Source organism: Parasteatoda tepidariorum, chromosome 2 (genome assembly GCF_982258835.1).
Source record: "Parasteatoda tepidariorum strain Cologne lab strain chromosome 2, Ptep-v5.0, whole genome shotgun sequence".
Classification (NCBI taxonomy): domain Eukaryota; kingdom Metazoa; phylum Arthropoda; class Arachnida; order Araneae; family Theridiidae; genus Parasteatoda; species Parasteatoda tepidariorum.
In genome coordinates this window covers 111,653,217-111,675,538 of record NC_141756.1, presented here as the reverse complement: position 1 = coordinate 111,675,538, position 22,322 = coordinate 111,653,217, and the positions used below count along the sequence as shown (strand labels likewise).

The window sequence follows — 22,322 nt, the reverse complement described above, 5'->3', positions numbered from 1 at the left end:
CCAATTTTATATAAAATTGCAGGCTAAAATTTAATCTAGAGAAACTCAATGTGCAAATCTGCCTTTCATATAAATTAGTTTGAAAAATTACATTTTCAAAATATAACTTAAATTTTTCGGAAATTAAGTTTCAGGTGCAAGAGACTTTTCAATTTTAAAATGAAATCTTAAAAAGAATTTTTTTTAAAGTTTTTTTTAGACACTATTTAAAGTGACAAAATTGGGAATTAAATTTTAATGCATTCAGGTTCATTATTTTTGTTCTGATACATATTTTTACAAGGAGAATATTCAATAGATTATAAATTTTCATGACTCCCGCATTGTGTAATTAAATATCAAAGTTGCCGTTTGATAGTTTATTGTACATTTTAAGAAATCATATGTTAATATTTCTTTGTGTAAACAAAGTGCAAGTTTAATGTGAAATGTTGCTAAGAAAACTCTATTGTAAATGTTAGAGCTCCATGTAAAATAAGGAAGATATTGTATAAAACTAACTTGTAAATGAGTGACATGTAATGCCTAGTTGCAGTTTGGAACATGTGTAATTATAAAGTATTTTAATAAAAATATTTGATCGACAAATTGGTTAGTTTTACTTTTCTCATGTATAAGAATTTCATTTTATTCCAGACTAAGTTATTCAGTTTTAAATTACTACTTTACAGATTAATGATTCAAATTTGTCTTGAGGTTTTATTTGAAATTTGCATTAGGGAAATATTACGCTGTTAGTTGAACTCTTCTCTAAATACTTTACCGATAGTTATCAAAGCAAATGTAGATTTCATCAGAACCGAATTTAGTTCTATGTTGAGACACTAGACAAGTACTTAGAAACATTTTATGCCTGTCAACATGTACACTTTTTAAATAACTTTTCTTAGTGAAAAATCTAATTCAAACAAGTAGACATCGACACTAAAATTCTCCCAACTGACAAGAATAAGTGCTTTTATCTGATACACATTGGTTTTCTTTCATTACTCTCGAGAATTGAGACCCTGATTGTGTTCCTTGACGCAGAATTTTTATTAAGTAGAAGGGGGCTGATCCCCCCTTTCGCTGTCGCTCACCAACCCCGTTGGTTGCTTCGCAATAATTATTTCTTGACAGAAAACAGTTTTTATTCTAAAGTTAAATTTATTTATTTACATATACGTACTGAAAGTAATTCCGTTTGTTTACGCTTGTGCCTCTACTTCTATGTTCAAATATTATCAATTAGTATTATAAGTATTTAGATCTATTGGTGAATAGGAGTAATTTCTCCAATTAGTCATTTTTTAAACTAATATTTATATTGCTCAAAAAAAATTTCGGTTCACAACCGTAATTTAATAATTTCGCTAACCAAATGGGTGGATATGTTAAATACCATTTCTGCTTGCATCACATTGTGCAGGAAGCTGATCGTAAAGTACTAAATCATTTAACGAATCTCTATAACGGTTATTTATAACAATATATAAATGTTTACACAAAAATAATTACAAAACGCTCAATAAGATTAGACATATTTTTAAGTAAATTTATTTTAAAATGCAGCCCAGAATTACATTATAATAAAAAAGCAATTCTCTTAGTTTTAAACTCTTGAATTAAAAATGTAATAATAGCAGTAGTGAAAAATACCTTTTTAAATTAGGGATACAGACATATTTATAGAAAAACAATACCTTTGATTTTTGTGCTGATAACAATATGGATATGAGTGAGGAAAAGTGAATCCTACCACGTGGTTTTTCCACTCAATTTAAGTGCGCCGACAATAGAGAAAAACTGTCAGAAAATTTTGTTTTTATGTTATATCTATTTCATACCTATTAATTGTATTGTAAGTTTAAAAAGAATGAAAATATATTAGGCATTTAAATTTTTTATTATAAAATACAGAATGACAGCATTTTTTTGCTCCTGTGAAGGTAAAATTTTTAAACTGCTTCTCACTTCCATTATTTACAAATTTGGTTTTAATTTGCAGTTAATTAGAACTAAGAAACATCACTGAAATTTATGTAATTAACAAAATATAAAAGTTTTTGAAATATGACTGAAAATTTCTTATTTAGATTTTATATTCTAGTATAAAGTACCGATAATCTAACAGATTTTTTGATAACTATTAAACTGTTTATAGAATTAAAAATATCTATATTTTTACTTGTTATTAGAGCTTGAAAAATATATAAAAGGGAAACCGGTGTCCCATCTGCGTCAAAAGTTAAAGAATTTTTTTCGTTTTGTATCAGTAGTTTAACAAACTAAATTCCGTAAATTTTATCGAATTCTTTTTATTCATTGAAAGCTCTTTTGAACTTAGTTACCAAATTTAAAAAGTTTTTCTATTTAAAGGTTGGACTTATAAAGTTCTTAAATTTTAAAGCATTTTTAAAACTTTCAACATCAAACTAAACTTTTTAGTAAAATTTTGTGACTAGTTTGAGTAGAACAAAATTTACTGAATGAAATAAACTGCTCAAATGGTCTACCTATTTTTTTCAGAATTCTTTTTTAAATACTGAGGGAAGAGAACTTTTCAAAACCATTATTAAATCTCATTCTTAATTTTTCATTATTACCCGAACTTAATAATCTAGTTATATAAATTCTCATAAACAATCTACTGATTAAAGTGTACCCATTTCCGATAAATGAAGTGTTCTTAATTCTCTGACGCAAAATTTTCATTAAACATGTCGTACTTTTTCATTATATTGTATAAAAGTCGAAACAATTGAAAATATTATAGTTAGAATTTTGATCATTTATGATTATTAAATAGAGAATGCCACGTCAGGTTTTGTTTCTGCTGTAAAGGTAATTAATTCATCCAACGCGGCTCATTTCTAAATTTACACTTATTTTAAGTTAATTAGATCTAAGAAGTGGTCGTTAATCATTTAAGCTTCCTCAATTAACAAAATCAATTAAATTTTTGACTATAAATAAAAAAATTAAAACTACTTTTTGGATTATGTATTTCAGTACAGATTTCAGATTATTTAACAGATTTTTTAGTAAATATTAGACTGATTTTATGATTAAATGTACCGAAATATATTTTTACTTGCAATTAGTGTCAAAAATACATCAAAAAGAAACTGGCTCATTTGCGTCAAAGGTTAAGGAATTTTTCTCATTGTGTATTATTAGGTTAGCAAACTAAATTCCGTTATTTTATGTAATTCTTTTTATTCATTGAAAGCTCTTTTACACCTAGTTTCCAATTTTAAAAAGTTTTTGTATTTAAAGATTAGACTAATAGTCACTTAAAATTTAATTTAAAATCTTTAAAAAATATTTTCAGTAAAATTTTGTGACTAGGTTCAATAGAACAAGATTTAAAGAAACTGTTCCAATGGTTCCCTTAGTTGCTTCAGAATTTTCCAAATGCTGAGGTGGGGGGGGGCAGAGAGCTTTTTAAAACAATTAATAAATATCAAACATAATTATCCGGTATTTATAAAATAAATTTTTTGAAATATGACACAAAATCTTGTATTTGGATTTTATATTTTAGTATAAAGTACAGATTTTTTAGTAACTATTGAATTGTTACATTACTTGAAATTAGAGAGCTTGAAAATATATGTAAGGAATACCAGTCGGTTAAAGATTTTTTTTCATTGTGTACTAGTATGTTAACAAACTAAATTCCGTTATTTTATCTAATTCTCTTTATTCATTGAAAGCTCTTTATGCACCTGGTTATTAAATTTAAAAAGTTTTTGTATTTAAAAATTAGACTAGTTTCTTCAATTTTAGAGCATTTTTAAAACTTTCAAAACCAAAAGCATCAACAAAAACTTTTCAGTTACATTTTGAGACTAGGTTCAATAGAAAAAAATTACTGAATAAAATAAACTGTTCAAAAGGTTCACTTAGTTTCTCAGAATTCTAGTTTTCCAAATGCTAAAAGGCTGGGAAAGAACCTTGTCATAACCATTATTAAATCTTAATTTTCCATTATTACACGAACGTAATATTCCAGTTATATAAATTCTCCATTATTCTATGCAATCTGGACCAAGATAATTTTCTACTGACAAAAGTGTACACACTAACAATGAAGTTTTCTGAACTGCTTTATATCCCAGAAATACAATTTTATTAAAACAGAAAATAGTTTCCATTGCCCTTAAGATTTTATGGCTTTCAAAGCTTTCGATTATTCTACAAACGCAGATTCTAATAAAAGTACTAATTCCTTAATTAAAATTCTTATTTCCTTAATTAAAGCTATAAAAAACTGCAACGGAAAATCTTAGCAATTAATATGAAGATCTTATGACTATATACTCCAGGGACCAGAGCTTTTAACAAAAAATGCGATTTTTACTTAGAAATATGTAGCGCTGAAACTCTTTAAAAAATGTGAGTTTAATTCATATTAGGATTTAAAGAATATATTTCAGCTGGTCTGAAAACGCAAGATAAAAAACGAATACTTCAAGAATTTCTTTTTTAGAACTAAACTTTTCCGACTCTTTAAATGTAATAATTGAATAGAAGAATGTGAGAAAGTTTCCAAATTTCTAATCAGCAATTTTTTATTACCTAAAATATACTCAGTTGGTAATTAACATCTCACAGTTTTTTTTTAATGTGGATATTTTTTCTGCCGGTTTCATTTGATGCTTGTTTCCATGCAGAACTAGGTTTAAGCACTCTACATTAAACATTCAGTTGGAAGGCCAGAAAGACTGGTGTCTGTGAGGTAAAAATTACCATTTTTAAATCACGACTCATTTTCACACCATCCATACACAGCACAAATGTTCCGAGCAGCTTTTCCTGCCTTAGAACCTTAATTAGAAGCAAAAAGAAAGAAGTGGTGAAAATTCTCAACTCGTCATTCCATTTTAATGATCTGAAAATCAACATAAATTCATTGGAAAACAAATCAGTCTCCTTCGAATGATCGAAACATTATACAACAAACATTTAATAAAATACGCAACATTAAAAATTAAGAAAAAAAAGGGAACTTACCGACCCAATATTATTATTCACAGCTGGATAGGTAGAATGGATAATTAAATTAACCAATCACGCAACAGCCCGATGTGTCCTAAGGGTCAAGGAGGTTAAGGGTGTATAATTTCTTAACCAAAGCACAATGGGGAATGTCGTTTGCATTGCGCAAATGCCTCCTTTACATTTCAGACAATTTGTTGCCCTTCGATCTAAAGTTGTGCGAGCTTCAAGTCTCCACTGAACCACTGTCCTTCCCTGTGGATGTTGTGTGGTTCCAAACGTGAAACCTTATTAGGACAACGTTTGACATTACAGAATATTAACGAGTAATAATACTCCTTAACTGAAATGCCAGCTTGTTTCAACAAGAGAACACTATGGTATGTTGGCATAGGGTCGGTATCAAGCATTTTAAATGGCGATTTATCCTTTAATGATAACTAAGTATTTAAACTTTTTTTAGCATCTTACCCCATTTCCTTACTATTAGAGTGTTCAGATTAAAATTATAATGACTAACTTGTTTAGTGTTTGAAGCAACTGCTAAATTTATAAGCGTGTATTTCTTACAAGCCTGCAGTGCATGCTTCAATTTAAGTTACTAATTTATGTTTATTCTCCCATTCGAGGTAAATTGGCTTTGTTGGAAAAAAATTTTAAAAAATTTTTTAGAAATTTTAAAAAATTTTTTAGAAATTTTAATTGCAATTTTTTTCACGATTGATTTGTCAGCAAGCAGTTGAATTATACTAGACTCAGAGTTAATCAGAATATGTGAAGTACAATAAAAAAAGTTGCAAACTCAAAAACAATGCCAACTAGTCACAGCCACCCCTCAAATAATAAATCACTAATAAATAATCGAGACAAAATCTAATTATTTTTAAGGGAAGGGAGAAAAAAATCAACGCAGATAATCCCGAATTAAAATATCTCATATATGGCAATGTGTGAACACTGCCGTCACAGGCATTTGCACAGAAAACATTAGTTTGGGGATGTCTTCAGAGCAAAATTATAATTGTCACATGACCAGGTCCCGCATAGCCTATAGTGTGGCCAGGGGCAAAAACCTCTTTTTGGGGCCCCCCTCTGCCTTACTACTTCAGTAATGAAGGACCGAACTTTATGGAGGTATTTAAATTTTGCGATACGTAAAAATACAGGTTTTTCATTGGCCAAATTTGACCATCGTAATAGCGAAAATGTAACTGAATTCCACCCTAGAAAGCCATGGATTTACGAAATATAGATTTTTTGTGTTCATACGATAGGCTAATGAAGAAGCTTACGAATTTTACACTGTACTGATATTTTGTTTAACACTGCCCCGTATGCCCCTGCCTTAGTCAGACTCTGCACATGACAGTCAACAATATCAGACAACAATAAAAATGTTGTCAACAATAACAATATAGACAAAATATAATTATTTTTAAGGGAAGGGAGGAAAAAAATATCAACTCAGATAATTCCGAATTTAAATATCTCTTACACACTGTTGTCATAGACGTTCGCACAGAAAACATTACTTTGGAGATGTTTTCTGAGTAAAACTATAGTTGTTAAAAGACCGTCAACAATATCACGCAAAGTGTTTTCCTGACAATGCCTTCATTTTCAAACAGAAAAATGAATCGACTGATGGTGATACACCCCTTAACCTTTTCCGAGTATATCCTGTTTTTTTTTTTTTCTGGTGAGGAGGGGGGTACACTGTCAAGCCCAGTTTTTGTCCTTGGCGATCTTCCTTTAAAAACAAAGCTACAATGCAAAAACTTTAGTTGAATGTGGTCCAACTCCATTCATTGAGAAAAATGGAATTAATTTTCATGTTTATGCAAATCACATCTATCTTATTTTAAAGCTAATTCAACCCCCAGTTTATTTTTTGTTACCCAAAATAGACGTCACTAAAAAGTAGACAAGATAAGAGAAACAATACATTCATTAATCTTCAAAGTTCTAAATGTCATAACGAACAAGAGTACAGTTACTAAGTAAAGAGGCAGTTGTATTTGAACTACGCATGAATACAGCTGAAACGTGTGAAATAAGAACAAATAATGGTATATATTAACAGACAAGTTAAAGTTTCGGTTTTACAATAAAAAACATTCTGTGTCGAAATACACAATGAAAGAAGGCAACACAGTGAAGCAGAAGAAAATGACCAAAAAGTAATAATAATGAGGAAAAAATAAAGATCTCTAAATCGGGGAAACAATTCTGAAAGAATAGGATACATGAAAGATCATAAACTAAATTATTAGATTATACGAAATCATTTGAACTTATGTATATTATATGTTTGATTGTATATAACATTAAACAAACGACTCTTTTAGGAGATCACGGCGTTTAATACTTAACTCCGTAGCCCAAACCAGAAGATAAAAGATCTCCTGAATCAACCTTTTGGACCAACTAGCAGTCGTGGAAGAATTTTTGCTGGAACCAACTCACAGTTGTGTTTCATGGAGAGGAAAAATACGAAAACCTACTACGATAAGCCTGGCAGGAAGGGGATTCAAACCCCTGATACGTCAACTGCTGAGAATATTTTACGTCAGCACTGTGGTCAGTTAGAGCTGGGGGCATAATTCAAATCGATCAGCCATGGCTTTGATTTGTACCTAGATTACTTCATTGAAAGGCAAGCATAATATCCCCTCTGTCACAGTGGTTTTTTACGTATAATGGAGAAACTAAAGGTACCAACATGAAAGACACTTTGAAAATCAAGATGTTAAACTATCTTTTAAATATAGCTCACAGATCACATTTCGATCATATTACAGATTCATTTAGATTTCTTCAAATTTATTCAACACTGCTACTCAGTCAATCCGTAATTGTTGATAGAGGGTTAAGGCGAAAATCATTCAGGCGCGAAAGATGACAAGGAAAGATCCAGAAGACAAGGGAACTCCTGGATCAAGTATTGGGAGGAGTTTGCGTTCGTGGAGGATTTTTTAATGGAGCTAACCCGTAATTTTATTACATAGAAAGGGAAACCAGGAAAACCTCCCACAGTTTGCCTGACGGCAAGGGGACTAAAACCCATAATATGTCTACCACTGGGGATATATTACGTTAGCACTATGGTCGGTGCGAGTCGGGCCGGAACTCGTATCCACCAACCATCACTGGGAATCGAATCCGGTTCACCTCATTGAGAGGCAAATGCTGCATCCCCTGAGCCACCACGACTCAATCATAAATTTTTGAAGCACGTGCTTTTTTTTTTTTTTTTTTTTTTTTTTTGGAAGCATGTGGTTTCTAAAGCCAAAGAACGTAGACGGGAAAAAATTAGACAAGTACCATTTTGCCAATAGATAATCTGTAATCGCCTTTCGGCGATCAAAATTTTTTAAAAAAAATTGATTTTGAAAATTAACGATTTGTTTTTAATATTTTTATTCTTTAGTTATAGCATTAGCAGTTTCCGTCAATAATTCATATTTTAACTTAAAAAGTTGAACTTATCCAAAAGGTGAAAATTTTAATAAAAATTTTTATGGAATGAATTACAAAAAATTCGAATTGTGATTTGAATTTAACATTTTAAAGCTTTCAGTCTAAATTTCCTTAACATAATGCAATACTTAGCTTAATTTTTATTTTGAAAAATAAATTTTCATACATTTAAAAAATAAATGTAGATAGTTGGAAAACAAAAATACACACCGGAAAATCACAACGCATTGCAGAGAATTTAAATAATCGCTTGAAAATTTATATGGTATATAGTCTATATATTTTTATATTTTCACAATTAGGCTTGTATTTTTTTTGAAAGAGAATCGAGAACTACAGTTTGACACGTAATACACAATTTAATATTCTATATTAAGTTATTTTTCCTCTTTTTCTTAGGAATAAGTAGGTTGTTTTTTTCTCTCTCTTTTGTGTAAGGGGGGGGGAGGAGACTAAAAGCGCTCCAATAATTACATTTATATTGAATGTTTTTATGAAATTAACCTTTTCTTTTAATTTTTAAGGGCAACTTAAACTATCTACTAATTGATTAATATATTTAAGTGCAGGCTCTTGAACCATTGCCATTGAGTGGAAATCCGATCATAAGATCAATAGTTAGTCACGTTTTTTTTTGTTGCTTACTATATATTTAGTACATACCGAGGAGCTTTCTGAAGCAGACAGTTATTAAGTAAATTATTTATAATCACCTTTTTTTTTCTATAGAAGAGGCTTTTTTTTCAATTTCTGTCCTAAAAGATAAATCAAACAAAGTTTTAAAAAAATTTATTAAAAGCGAAATTTTATTTGAATAAAAAAGAATTTGAAAACAATTAAAATAATTTTTCAAAATTCAATCCCTATTTTTAAGTTTTTCGAAAAATTTCTTCGAAAGATAAATCAAACAAAGTTTTAAAAAAATTTATTAAAAGCGAAATTTTATTTGAATAAAAAAGAATTTGAAAACAATTAAAATAATTTTTCAAAATTCAATCCCTATTTTTAAGTTTTTCGAAAAATTTCTTCCATAACGCACCTTGCCCGCCCTTCCTGCCCTCCTCACCCGGGCGCAGAAAATATTAATAAACTATATGATATATATATATATATATATATATATATATATATATATATATATATATATATGTATATATATATATATATGTATATATATATATATATATATATATATATATATATATATGCATATATATATATATATATATATATATATATATATATATATATATATGTATATATATATATATATATGTATATATATATATATATATATATATATATATATATATATATATATATATATATGTATATATATATATATATATATATATATATATATATATATATATATATATATATATGTATATATATATGTATATATATATATATATATATATATATATATATATATATATATATATATATATATATATATATATATATTATTCCCTGACTATATTATTAGACGCACTATAAGATTCTATGTAAAATATTAATTATCAGGTGATACTATACAGCTGTATTGATTTTACGTGACTGAAACCGGTTTGTACTTGTTTATGTTCGTGCATCAATTAGTTAACATTGTAATGCAATGCGTTAAAAATATTCAATTAATGCAAATAGGAAGTATATAAAAAATCTCCTGAATAAAAACCCATTACCTATGTGTTTAAATATAAAAGTATTGCCTATAAACTCGAGCAAAATATGTAATTGTTAAAACACTACAGTGCGTCGATTAATTTGGTCAAATTATTATGATATACTAATATAATACATGATGTAATAAATATTCCATATTTATATAATATGGCGTCTGATTTACATTATATATCGCCTAATTTAAAATATTGAAACACGAACGTAAACAAGTGCCAACCGGTTTCAGTGGCGTAAAAACAATAAACATGATAATTAAGATTTTAAACAGAATCTTACAGTGCGTCTAATAATTAGACCAGGGACTATATATATATTGGTTTCCTTTTTAATAAATTGAGTGAGAAACTCCGGATTTCGTCACCTGTTTCGCTACGTCTGTTTTATTCTAAATATATAAAACACGTGTACACTTTTATTTTTCTAGCGTCAATTAAAATTGAAAGCTTGGCAATGGAGTTTATTTACATCTGGCGTTTCTTTGATAACTGACGTACTTCATTAGGTATAATGACGATATTTCTGTCTATTTTGTTCCTTTCATTCGAAAATGATGAGCACCTTTTTCTGCGAACCGTTGGATGCTTTTCTCCAAACCTATTTTATTCTCTTGTTTCATTTAAAAGCAGAAAAATACCGATTATAACTTGTTTTGGTGTTAGGAGAATTTGTTGAACTAGTTGCAATTGAATCTATGGATATGAATATATTTAAGAAATTTCTTAAGGTATTAAAATACACTGTCGTAGAATAATGGAATAGACACTTTCATTTTTGAATTTTTTTTCTAATTTCTCAAGAAATATTTAAAGGACTATTTTTCAACTTTAGAGATGCTTAAGTATCATACTTATGAGATTTTTATACCCATGAAATTTTTCATACTTAATAAAATTTAAAGCTTTCAGAGGTTTGAAAGATCGACTATAAATTAAGGGAGGAAACAAGTATTTTTGAACACCCTATGCAAGAAAATCAAGCAATAAATTTGTAACTTGTTTCGATTACTTTAGTTGTTACTTTTAATAACAGCATAAAGTTTCCTAAAACCAGAGTAAAGAATTATGGAGATATGGACATTTTTATAAAAGATAATTTTTTTGCCTTGCGTTATTTCGTTATAACTTTATAGATATTCAATGGAATTAAACAAAATTTTTGGAGCAATTTAAGATTAAGTGCAAAATTGTCCATTTAAAACTTTAAAAAAAAATTTCGTTAAAAACTGCGTAATTTATGAACATTTAAGCTAGTTATTATATACTGCGTATACGTTGAAATTTTTAAAAAAAGTTTTTTCATCATCTTGTAGTGAATCGTATTTGACAACTAATAAAAAAATTGATTTTAATATCTTAATAATTTAAAAAGTTTGAAGCAATTTTCTAAGTAATTTTTGTACTTTACAAAAGAAAGCTCAAAACGATCAGTGGTTTATCACATATGTTATTTTTAATCATGAGATAAAATTTAATAACAAATATTATTACCTTACAATAATCGTCTGGAAACTATACTTTGAGGATATAGAAAAAGAAAACATACGCTTATCGGGGGGAGATCCCCACAGCGCCGGTCGGTCTTATTTTTAATAAATCATGTTAAAGTGCAACTTGAAATTTGTGCATAACCCCTTATCGTTTTGAGCTTTCTTTTAAAAAGTACAAAAGCTACTTTAATTATAAATAAATAAATAAATTTAAAAAAAAAAATTTTGTTGATAATTTACAAACAAAGCTTTTGAAATTTTCTAATATTTATTTTCTTTTACTATTATATACTAATATTTATTTTCTTTTTTTAAAACGGCAGGCACTAAACTTTCGTTCTTCACCTTGAAAGATGCTGGAAGTTTTGCTCATTTAACGTTACCCAATGGGTACTTGTGAACCTAAGTCACGAAATCTGCGAAACATTACCCACGCCACACTGCCACAAATACCCGTTTATAGGGTGAACCACATTCACACATCACACAACAGAGAGCAAACACGTAGAGAGAAACATCCGTGCCATGAGCGGGATTTGAACCCGCAACCTCACTACTAATATTACACATAACATTAATAAACACTTTTTTTATTTTAGATCCGACAAAAACAATTAAATGCGTAACAAAACAAATGGAAATAAATAAATGGAACAATTTTAAATAAATAAATACAAAAAAAATATATAAAAAAATAAATAAAAATGTTAAAAAATATATATATATATTTTATTCTGAATTTACTTAAAAACTGAAGATTTTAAAATTTTCCATTTTATTTTATCATTTTTTAGTATTTTATTCGCTATGCTATTTTAAATAAATTTGTACTGATGTATTTTTTTTTTTGCCAAAAGAAACCATTTGAATGTTTTCTTCTTTTTTGTGTACTCATTTCCGATGTGATGAGAAGGGAAAGGCATGGATGATTCGCGGTCAGAGATGATCCCAGAGGGCGCTGCCGAACTGGACTCTAAGAGGCAGGATTTTATTTTTGCCATCTGCATCAGAGAGATGTTCATCCCGAGGATTATGTCGCATCTTTTATTCCACACTTTGGTGAGTCATTTTTGTTTTGTTTTTTTATTGCCACATGTCACTTTTTTAAGTGTCCTTTGTACCCGCTTGGGGGGTACAAAATGGCTCATTTTTACAGTTAGTCGAAGGCTGTAATTGTTCTTTATCAGAAGCACTTACTATGAAATAAATAATTTCGCATATTTTAGGAAATTATGCATTTATGAATACAGCATTATAAATAAAAGATTTTAAACAAATCATAAATGCAGAAAATAAATACTTCAAAATGTCATAAATTTAAAAAAAAATATTCTTAATCAAAAATGAGTAGTATTTGTTTAAATAAATAAAATCCGTTCGTTTAAAGAAAATATTTATTTTTTTTGATTTTTTGCCAAGTTTTGTATCAGTTTATTTATTTTAGAATTTTTAAAAGAAATGAAGATTTTTTTTTATATAATAATAATCTTTCTTTGGAGTATGGCACGATTTTTTATTTGTTATCATATGGTAGAATTTTTAAATAAGAAAGCTGAATAATTCTGCAATGTTCGTAATATGCAAAATTATAATGAAAATGTTCAATTATGCATGTTATAAATAAGTATCTAAAATTATATCAATAAAAGATTACTAAAAGAATAATAAATATTATAAAGAAATAATTTAAATTATCATAAGTGAAAAATATATACTTTTTGCAAAGTAAATAACCACTAAAACAAAATAAAAAATAATTAGCCAAAGTGCGTTGTAGTTTATTTCTTTTTGGAATTTAAAAATGAGCTACAGTATTCTTTCTATGCTTTTTCTTCCCTTTTATAAACTTTGTTTTGTAAAAAGAACGTAATTTATATTCGTTTTTGTGTGATCGTACGGTCTATATTTCGAGATGAAAGCTTGATGAGCTTTTTAAGCATAAAACATTTTTTTAATGGTATCTGATGTAAATAAAAATTCTTCGTGTAGTGTACAAGTACACTTTTTCTCAGGCATACGAATTCGAACCCCTAATTTCGATCACACGTGTGTACAGTCTCAGGCCAAATTATTCGACGCACTATAAGATTCTATGTAAAATTTCAAAAATCAGGTGATACTATACAACTTTATTGTTTTTACCCTACTGAAACCGGTTTGCACTTATTTATGTTCGTATATTAATTGGTTAAATTCGACGGTATGTAATATAAATTCGACGATTGATGATATATTATATAAATATAGAATATTTATTATATCAGGTATTATATAAGTATATTATAATAATTATATCAAATTATTACATGCATTGTTGTGTTTTAATAATGACATGTTTCACGAGTTTATAGGCAATACTTTTATGTTTAAACATACATGTAATGGGTTTTTATTCAGAAGATTTTTTATAAACTTCCTATTTGTATTTATTTTTAACGTATTATTGCATTGCAATGTTAACTAATTGATGCATGAGCGTAAACAAATGCAAACCGGTTTCATCCGATTTATAACAATAAAGCCGTATAGTATCACCTGATAACTATAATTTTACATAGAATTTTATAGTGAGTCTAATAATATTTACCAGAGACTTTAAATACAGAATGTCTATTTCATTATTATTATTTTTTCTTTTATGAAAAACTTTTATTCTTTATAAAATAGACATAAATGTGATTACTTTATAAGCAAAGAATATAGATAATTTATAAGTATGAAGTATATAAATTTAATTTATAATAAAGACAAACAAGTAGAAAAAAAATCAAGTAAAATAACCGTAGTGAATCATAAAGTCGTTTTTGATAATAAGGAAAAAAAAACATAATTCCGGTTAATAAAATCAAAATATACGGTACTTAAACCATTAATTTGATATTGTTTTCCGTTCATATTGTCACTTCTAGAAATACTGGATTTGAAAATTATAGTTCCAATTAAAACATATTTGATTAAAAAAATACAAAACTGAAAAGTAAATTTAACCAAATAAATAATTTTTATGCCATGCTGTTAGGTATCAAGTTTTTTCCATGTTTACCAAATTTTAATGCATGTTATAAAACAATTTTTTATTGTTAACTTTACCAAAATCAGTTCCAAACCACTTCGGAAAAAATTACCTTGATTTTTGGTGTTCCCGTAGAGGCAGAAACACGGTAATTTTTCCATATTTCGGTAGTTTTGCCGGTACTTTTTTTCGGAGTGTATACATAACTCAAAATAGCTTATAAGCATATGAATAAAGATAGTACGAAAATAAAGATAATTTATAAATATGAAATACGTAAATAAAGTTACTTTACGAGTATAGAAATTGTTAATAAGTTAAGAAATGAAGATAGCTACCATTAAAGAATAAAGCAGGGGTCTGTCCAGACATTTTGTAAAAGGTCCGGTTTTCGTGAAATTGTGAAAAAATTACTCACATTCTTTCAACCAGGGTCCATTTTTATGAATTTGTGGTCCGGTAATTGCAAAAAACTTTTTCAAGGAGTTTTTAAATTGTAAATAGATACAATATTATGCTCGGCACTGTAAAATTATAATAAAAAAAATTAAATTTTCAAAAATAAACAGCAATTGCAGCTTCTAAACTATAGATGCAACATACAAATATTTGGTATTTAGCCTATACTGCTGAAACCAGAATATTCATTTCGGACGAATAATGGAAGAATCGTCTGCCGAAGACAAAACTTAATTCGTTTACATCCATCTTTCTTGTTTTCTGCTCTGGAAAGGATTTATTCGATTAACAAAACAATAATGAAGTTAAACAAATTTGTGAAGGGTCCGATTAAAAGAAAAATCATTTTGTGAAGGGTCCGTTTTTAAATTGAAATATTTTGTGAAGGGTCCGTTTTTATGAAAAGATAATTTGTGAAGGGTCCGTTAACGGACCTAAATTTCTTCTAAACAGACCCCTGTAAAAGATATTACACTTCCTTTGTTAAAAAAAAGTTTTAAAAAACTAAATAAACAAGGAAATTCTAAATAACACACAAGGGAAAATTAAAAGCGTTGAATTCGCTTAATAATAGAAGCCTTAATATATTTGGGGTTATTATATGTTCTTTTTCATTTTATTCTTTACGAGGGGTTCCGCTCTCAGCTCTCTTATCCCCACCATTATTTCGTAATTCTTTTTGTTCAATGGCGAAAAACATTGTTGCATCAAAATGAAAAATTATTCTATTAAAAGCGTCACAATTCTTTTATTGCAATAACAGAGATTTGGCTCACTTATTTAGTTTCCGATTCTGATAAAATTTTAAATGAATCATTTTGATCATTTATCATTACAACTTCAGTCAAAAAAATTTTTTTAAATTTAATGTATCGTTTCATTTTGAATAGTTTCATGCCTTTCATGAATAATCCCTGACGTATCTTCACGTCAGGAGATATTTGTGCATATGTTATCGCTGAAGTGTAGAAATCAGTTTTTCTACGGATTGTTTACCTTTCGTAGCATATTCATACATGTTAATAAACTTAAATGTCAGGGTTTCGTTAAAGAAGTTTGATCGTTTAGGGCTCCATATCTGAAAGAAATGGGAACAGCTGACCTCCTAGATAATCTGCACATTGCTTACTAAGCAGGGTCCGACTTAGCCTAATTGGGGCCCGGGGCAAAAACTTCTTTGAGGGCCCCCTTCTGCTTCACTACTTCAATAATGAAGAATCTTTATGGAGGATCTTATGGAGGATTATGGAGAATCCTAATGAAGAATCCTTATGGAGGTATTTAAATTCTCACCTCATTATACATATATAGCAAAGAAAATTGACTAAAATTTTTAAAAAGCTATTAAGTCCCCCCTTCCAATGGTCAGACGAAATATCGTTCTGTTCCTTTTATTGATTTTCTGAGTTCATCATGCCGAATGCATTGTTAACTTTGTCATCTAGCTTCGAAAAATTCATATCCTTACTGACATTAGGGCGGAATTCAGCTAAATTTTGGCAATGACGATGGCTCAATTAAGCCAATCAGAAGCCTGCATTTTGGTAAACATATCGCATTTTGTGATACATAAAAATACAGTCTTTTGATTGGCCAAATTTGTCCATCGTAATTTCGAAATTTACCTAAATTCCGCACTAGAAACTCATGGTTTTACGAAAAATAGATTTTTTGTGTTCATACGATAGATTAATGAAGAAGCTAACATAAAACTGACAGATTTTACACCGTACTGATGTTTTGTTTTAAAAAAAAGCTCATTAAAGAAAGAAACCTGAAATAAACTTTCAATTGGATGTGGGGCCCGAGGCAACTGCCCCGTATGCCCATGCCTTAGTCAGTCTCTGCTACTAAGCCCTCGTTAAAGGTAATCCTTACTGGAGCAACAACAGCGTTTCTGCATGCTTAAATTAACATAATATTATTTATTTATTTTTCGTTATTGAAAAAAAAAATCAAGTTTCTAAAATCAAATCATGAAAATATAGTCTAAGTCGGAGTCTAGTTAAAATTGGAATTGGGCTTTGTTAAATTTTGACATTTAAAATAACAGCTCCATCGCCCTCTTAAGACTAATGTACAGCTTATGTGGATAGCAAGTGTAAATGATTTTAGTCACAATGTGGAAAAAGTCAGGAGATAAACGGGGTTTAGTACTTAGTTCCGAAAAGCAAAGGATTAATTAGATAAACGCATTTACAGTTAGGGAGGGTTTTAATGATGAAGGATGAGACATAGATTGAAACGCAGATTGTTTTAGAATGAAATTAAATCTCAGATGAGTAGATACTTTTCATTAGGAGTGTCTTGCAATCGACGTCATTAATAAAATTTTAAGAACTCTTGTTAAAATTGAACTCAAGCCAAAAACTATACACAATGGGGTAGCTAATTAATATTTGAGTAAGGAAGAAACAAAAACATTATTAAAATACAGCAAATAACTGTTTGGCGACATGAATAATCCTAAAACACTGAAGTATTGCTTCATAATTAAAGATGGAAAAAAGTCGACAGCGCGCAAAACTCACCAGAAGTGAATAAGGAAAATCAAACAGCTTAAAAAAACACTAAGGTCACAAAATAAATGAAAAATAAAATAAAGGTAAAAAACAGAACTGGAAAAATCGCGGCGTCCAAGGGGACGCATTCTTCATGCAATATGCTAAGAGGAGGAACTCATTCTATGATTCCCTAGCTGAATTCCGTACCACTCCTCCATAGTGCTTGGAAATACATCCTATTTCGATTTGTATTCCTCTGCTATCTTTGTTTTTCTAGTTCTGCTCTTCAATTTTGTTTTCTACTTTTTCGTTGGCCAATTTGGGTTTCCTTTCTTCAAAATTGCTTTGTTTACCTCATTCACGCCTGTCGAGTCTTGAAAATGGATGCCTATTTTTGAGCTCTCGAAATATCACAATCTCTTAACAGTTTTGTTTACATGATCAAGCATGACTGTCGAAGGAGTCGGGATAAAAAAAATATCAGAACCGGTTTGATTGTTTAATGAACTGTACAGTACCTGGGCACATTATACGATTCTAGTTAAAATCTTAGTTATCAGGTGATACGGTACTGTTTTATTGTTTCAATGAAACCGAAACCGGTTTGCACTTGTTTACGTTCATGTATTAAATAGTTAAATTAGACGATATATAATGAAATTCGATGATTGGATATATTAGACAATATATTATATAAATATAAAATGATTATTATATCAAATATTATATTAATGTATTATAATAATTAGACCAAATTAGTAGACGCAGTGCAGTGTTTTAATACTTCCAAGTTTTGCACGAGTTTATAGGTTATACTTTTATATTTAAACATACAGGTAATGGGTTTTTATTCAGGAGAATTTTTACATACTTCCCATTTGTGTGTATTTTTAACGTATTGCATTACCATGTTAACCCATACGTAAGTAAGTGCAAACCGGTTTCAGTCGCGTAAAAATCAATATAGCTGTATAGTATCACTTGGTAATTAAGATTTTACATAGAATCTTATAGTGAGTCTAATAATTTGTCCAGGGACTAATCCCCTCTTACCTATGAATTTTTTCGGTAATAAAACTGGTTTTAATGCTTTTATCTTCATAGTGTTTGAGAGCACATTTGACAAAAAAAATTTACTTGTTTTAGATAGAAAAGTGCAATTAAAAAAAAAAACCATTCTTGTTCTTGCTCAGAATAAAATTTCATTTTCACTTCGAGAAAATAATTGTAAGATAATTTGTTCCGCGTGTGCTACCCAAAAGACATAACATTCGATTAGAAACACATCTCCGATCGCGTGACTGGAATACTACTTGGAAACGGGACCGGCAAATAAATGGACAATTTTACTTTCGGTTAGGGTTCGTATTCCATTGAGAAAAGCTTAAAAGAAGAGAGTTAAAAGCATGCACGAACTGAGCGCGTGATTGGATAAGGGAGAGATGGATATTCAGACGGGCAGAAAATATCATCATCTCTCGACCCATACTTCATGTCATGATAAAACTTAATGGAACAAGTTGTCATCAATTTTTTTTTCCTCGAGAGAGATGATAATTTCGTACCATATACATTCGTGACCTAATGAATGTCCAGGATGTAGAATAAAATAAAATAAAATAAACAGCTAAATGTCCCCCTCTAAAGTAATATCGATTCTTTCTAAGACACGTGTTATGTGTAGTAAAAGGAATTGTTCGGCTAGAGTAAAAAGTAAAGAGAGAAAGAGAAGAACAGGTTTTTTTTTCCGTCTCAGCTAATATATATCATACAGAGTGTTCCAAAAAGGGGGATTAATGGTTAATCATGAACGATGATGAACTTGAAGAAGAGTTTTCCGTAATGTTGGAACCAGAGCCGCGATGGCTCAGGAGATAGAGCTTTCGCTTTTCAATGTGGTGAACCGGGTTCGAATCCCAGCGATGATTGGTCGAGACGAATTCCGCATCCAGCTTGCACCGACCACAGAGCTGACGTGAAATATCCTGAATGGTAGACGAATTATCGATTAGAATAACCCTTGCCGTCAGGCTAACCATGGGTGGTTCTCGTAGTCTTCCTCTCCATGTAACCCTTCTTTAATGAACGATTTTTTTAAACGAAATATCAGTACTGTGTAAAATCCGTCAGTTTTATGTTAGCTTCTTCATTAATCTATCGTATGAACACAATCTATATTTCGTTAATCCATGGCTTTCTAGGGGCAGAATTCAGCTAAATTTTCTCAATTGCGATGACTAATCAAAAGCCTGTATTTTTGCATATCGCAAAATGTGATATGTTTACAAAAATACAGACTTCTGATTGGTTTAATTGAGCCATCGACACTGTGTAAGATTAGCTGAATTCCGCCCTAATGTCAGCAAGGATATGAATTTTTCACAGCCAGATGACAAATTTAACAATCAGAAAACTGCTTTCGGCATGGCATGATGGACAAAGAATTGTCAGAATATCAATAAAATGGACAGAACAATATTTCGTCTGACCATTAGAGGGGGGGGGGTTATAGCTGTTTTAGGTTCTGGCCAATTTTCTTACTATCTCTAAGGAGGTGAAAAATTTAAATACTTCCACAAAGTTCGGTTCTTTATTACTGAAGATGAGGCCCAAAGAAGTTTTTGCCCCGGGGCCCCAATTAAGCTATGTCGGACCTTGCCTACATAGCACAGTCGGCTAAAGACACTAAATATTCCAATTATTAAATAATTTCTATTACATATGCAAATCGGATTTACTGATTCTATTGGATAATGTTATCCCGCTAAGTTATTTTAAACAGCATTAATACATACCACCGTCGTCTCGGTTTGAGAGGACACATTTTCAAACTTTGCAAGGGATCAAACTCGTGGTATAAACTGCCCAGAAGAAGATAGAAACATACATTCCTAAAAAGAACGGATTTAAAATTCTCTTGATTGTGATCACTTCTAGTAAGGTTTTTCCCATTTAATTTAATTTCATAAAATAATTAAATTATGTATTTAGAAAAAAGTTATTGCAAGAAAAGGTATATTTACAAAAATTAAATAAATCACCTTTATAAGCATATCAATGTTTACAGCAGGTTTTATTCTATTTGTTCTTGCGCTAAGTTATAATTACGATTAGTAAATTAAAAGTACAAAACTGCAAAGTTGGCGAAAAAATGGGATTTTATCAAAAACTCAGTAGCAGTTAGAGTTCCCCCGCATACCGCCTTCACCACTCCAATGACTGTAACGAACTTGGTAAGAAATGTAAGATAATTTACGTGATTAGTTAAAGAAAACTTTTATTTATAATTTTGTATTATTAAAGATAACAGCGATTATTTTTTAAGCAGCAAAGTTTAAAAACTTAAATTAGACTAATAAAAGGGCAATTTAAAATAAAAAAGATAATGAATACAGAAACCTTGCTAAACACACCTTTTTTTATATAAAAAATGCATTTCCAAATTTTTTTCTTAATTTTAAAATTTTTTTGGCATAAGGTAAAAAGTACATTATAAGGTAAAAGTACATTGGTACATTATATAATACATTTTTCAAATAAATTATTTCAAATGCAGATTTAAAATTTATTTTTCTTCTAGGAGAGTTTAAGAAAAATATTAATATATTTCAAAATATTTATATTTTGAAAATTATATATGAAAATGTTTTTTTTTTATTAAAAACTTTTTTAATACATTTTTCATGCATATTGTTTTAAACATCTACACAAAATTTATCTTCTTTATATAACAGCATAGTTAACAAAATAAATTGGAAAGAGACCCCTAAATATATTTTTTTATGTTAAAAAATACGTATGACGCATTCAATCAGTTTATCGTCAAAACTTATATTGAAATCAATTGGCGCAATAAAGAATCGTTTCAAAGCAGTATTTGCCAAACATCTGAATCCCTTTCAGATTCAAGCTTCAAATCCGTTTTTTTTTTTTGTTAAGCCAATTGTTTGCAAATTCAGACGAAAACTCATTAGGCTAATTCCTTAACCCTAATCGGGAATAATGTTCGAATGTTGATGGCAGCAGACATACAAACACACTCAACAAAATTAGAAAACACAATAGTGTTTTCTACTTCTTCCTTATGACACTGTTGGGAATTTTGCACTCGGTTCGAGGTTATTGAATGCTCCAAACCAACATCATGCATTCATCATTAAAGGAAACCATCTTGTATTTATTATGATTGCAATCCCTCCTCTTTCGATTTATTTCCATAAAGCAATGGATGACAACGCTTATGAATGGGATTTAGGCTTGGTTGTAAATTGACTGTTCAGCTTACGGGAGCGATATGGTCAGTTTTTTGAGATTAGATTTTTTGAAATTATTTGATTTTGATATTGGATTTATACAATACCTGTCCAAATTATAAGACGCAGTGTAGTTTTTTAATAATGACACGATTTGCACGAGTTTATAGGCAATACTTTTATATTTAAACGTACTTGTAATGGGTTTTTATTCAGGAGATTTTTTATATACTTCCTATTTGTATTTATTTTTAACGTATTGCATTACAATGTTAACCAATTAATACACGAATATAAACAAGTACAAACCGGTTTCAGTCATGTAAAAACAATAAAGCTGTATAGAGTATCACCTGATAATTAAGATTTTTACATAGAATCTTATAGTGCGTTCAATAATATGGCCCAGGTACTGCATGGTTTCATGTTAGGTAAAAAATTATGCAATTTGAACA

At 29.3% G+C, this 22,322-nt stretch overlaps 1 protein-coding gene across 1 annotated transcript in view; it reads left to right on the top strand.

The window, feature by feature from the left end:
• The first annotated feature begins 12,606 nt into the window (after nucleotides 1-12,606).
• The window catches only part of LOC107445755 (transient receptor potential-gamma protein-like), a 108,032-nt gene continuing 98,316 nt past the window's right edge, over nucleotides 12,607-22,322 (top strand). Inside the window, exon 1 of the mRNA XM_021145790.4 lies at nucleotides 12,607-12,697. The gene's annotated coding sequence lies outside the window, so the exon portion shown is untranslated. The remainder of the gene's footprint in view (nucleotides 12,698-22,322) is intronic.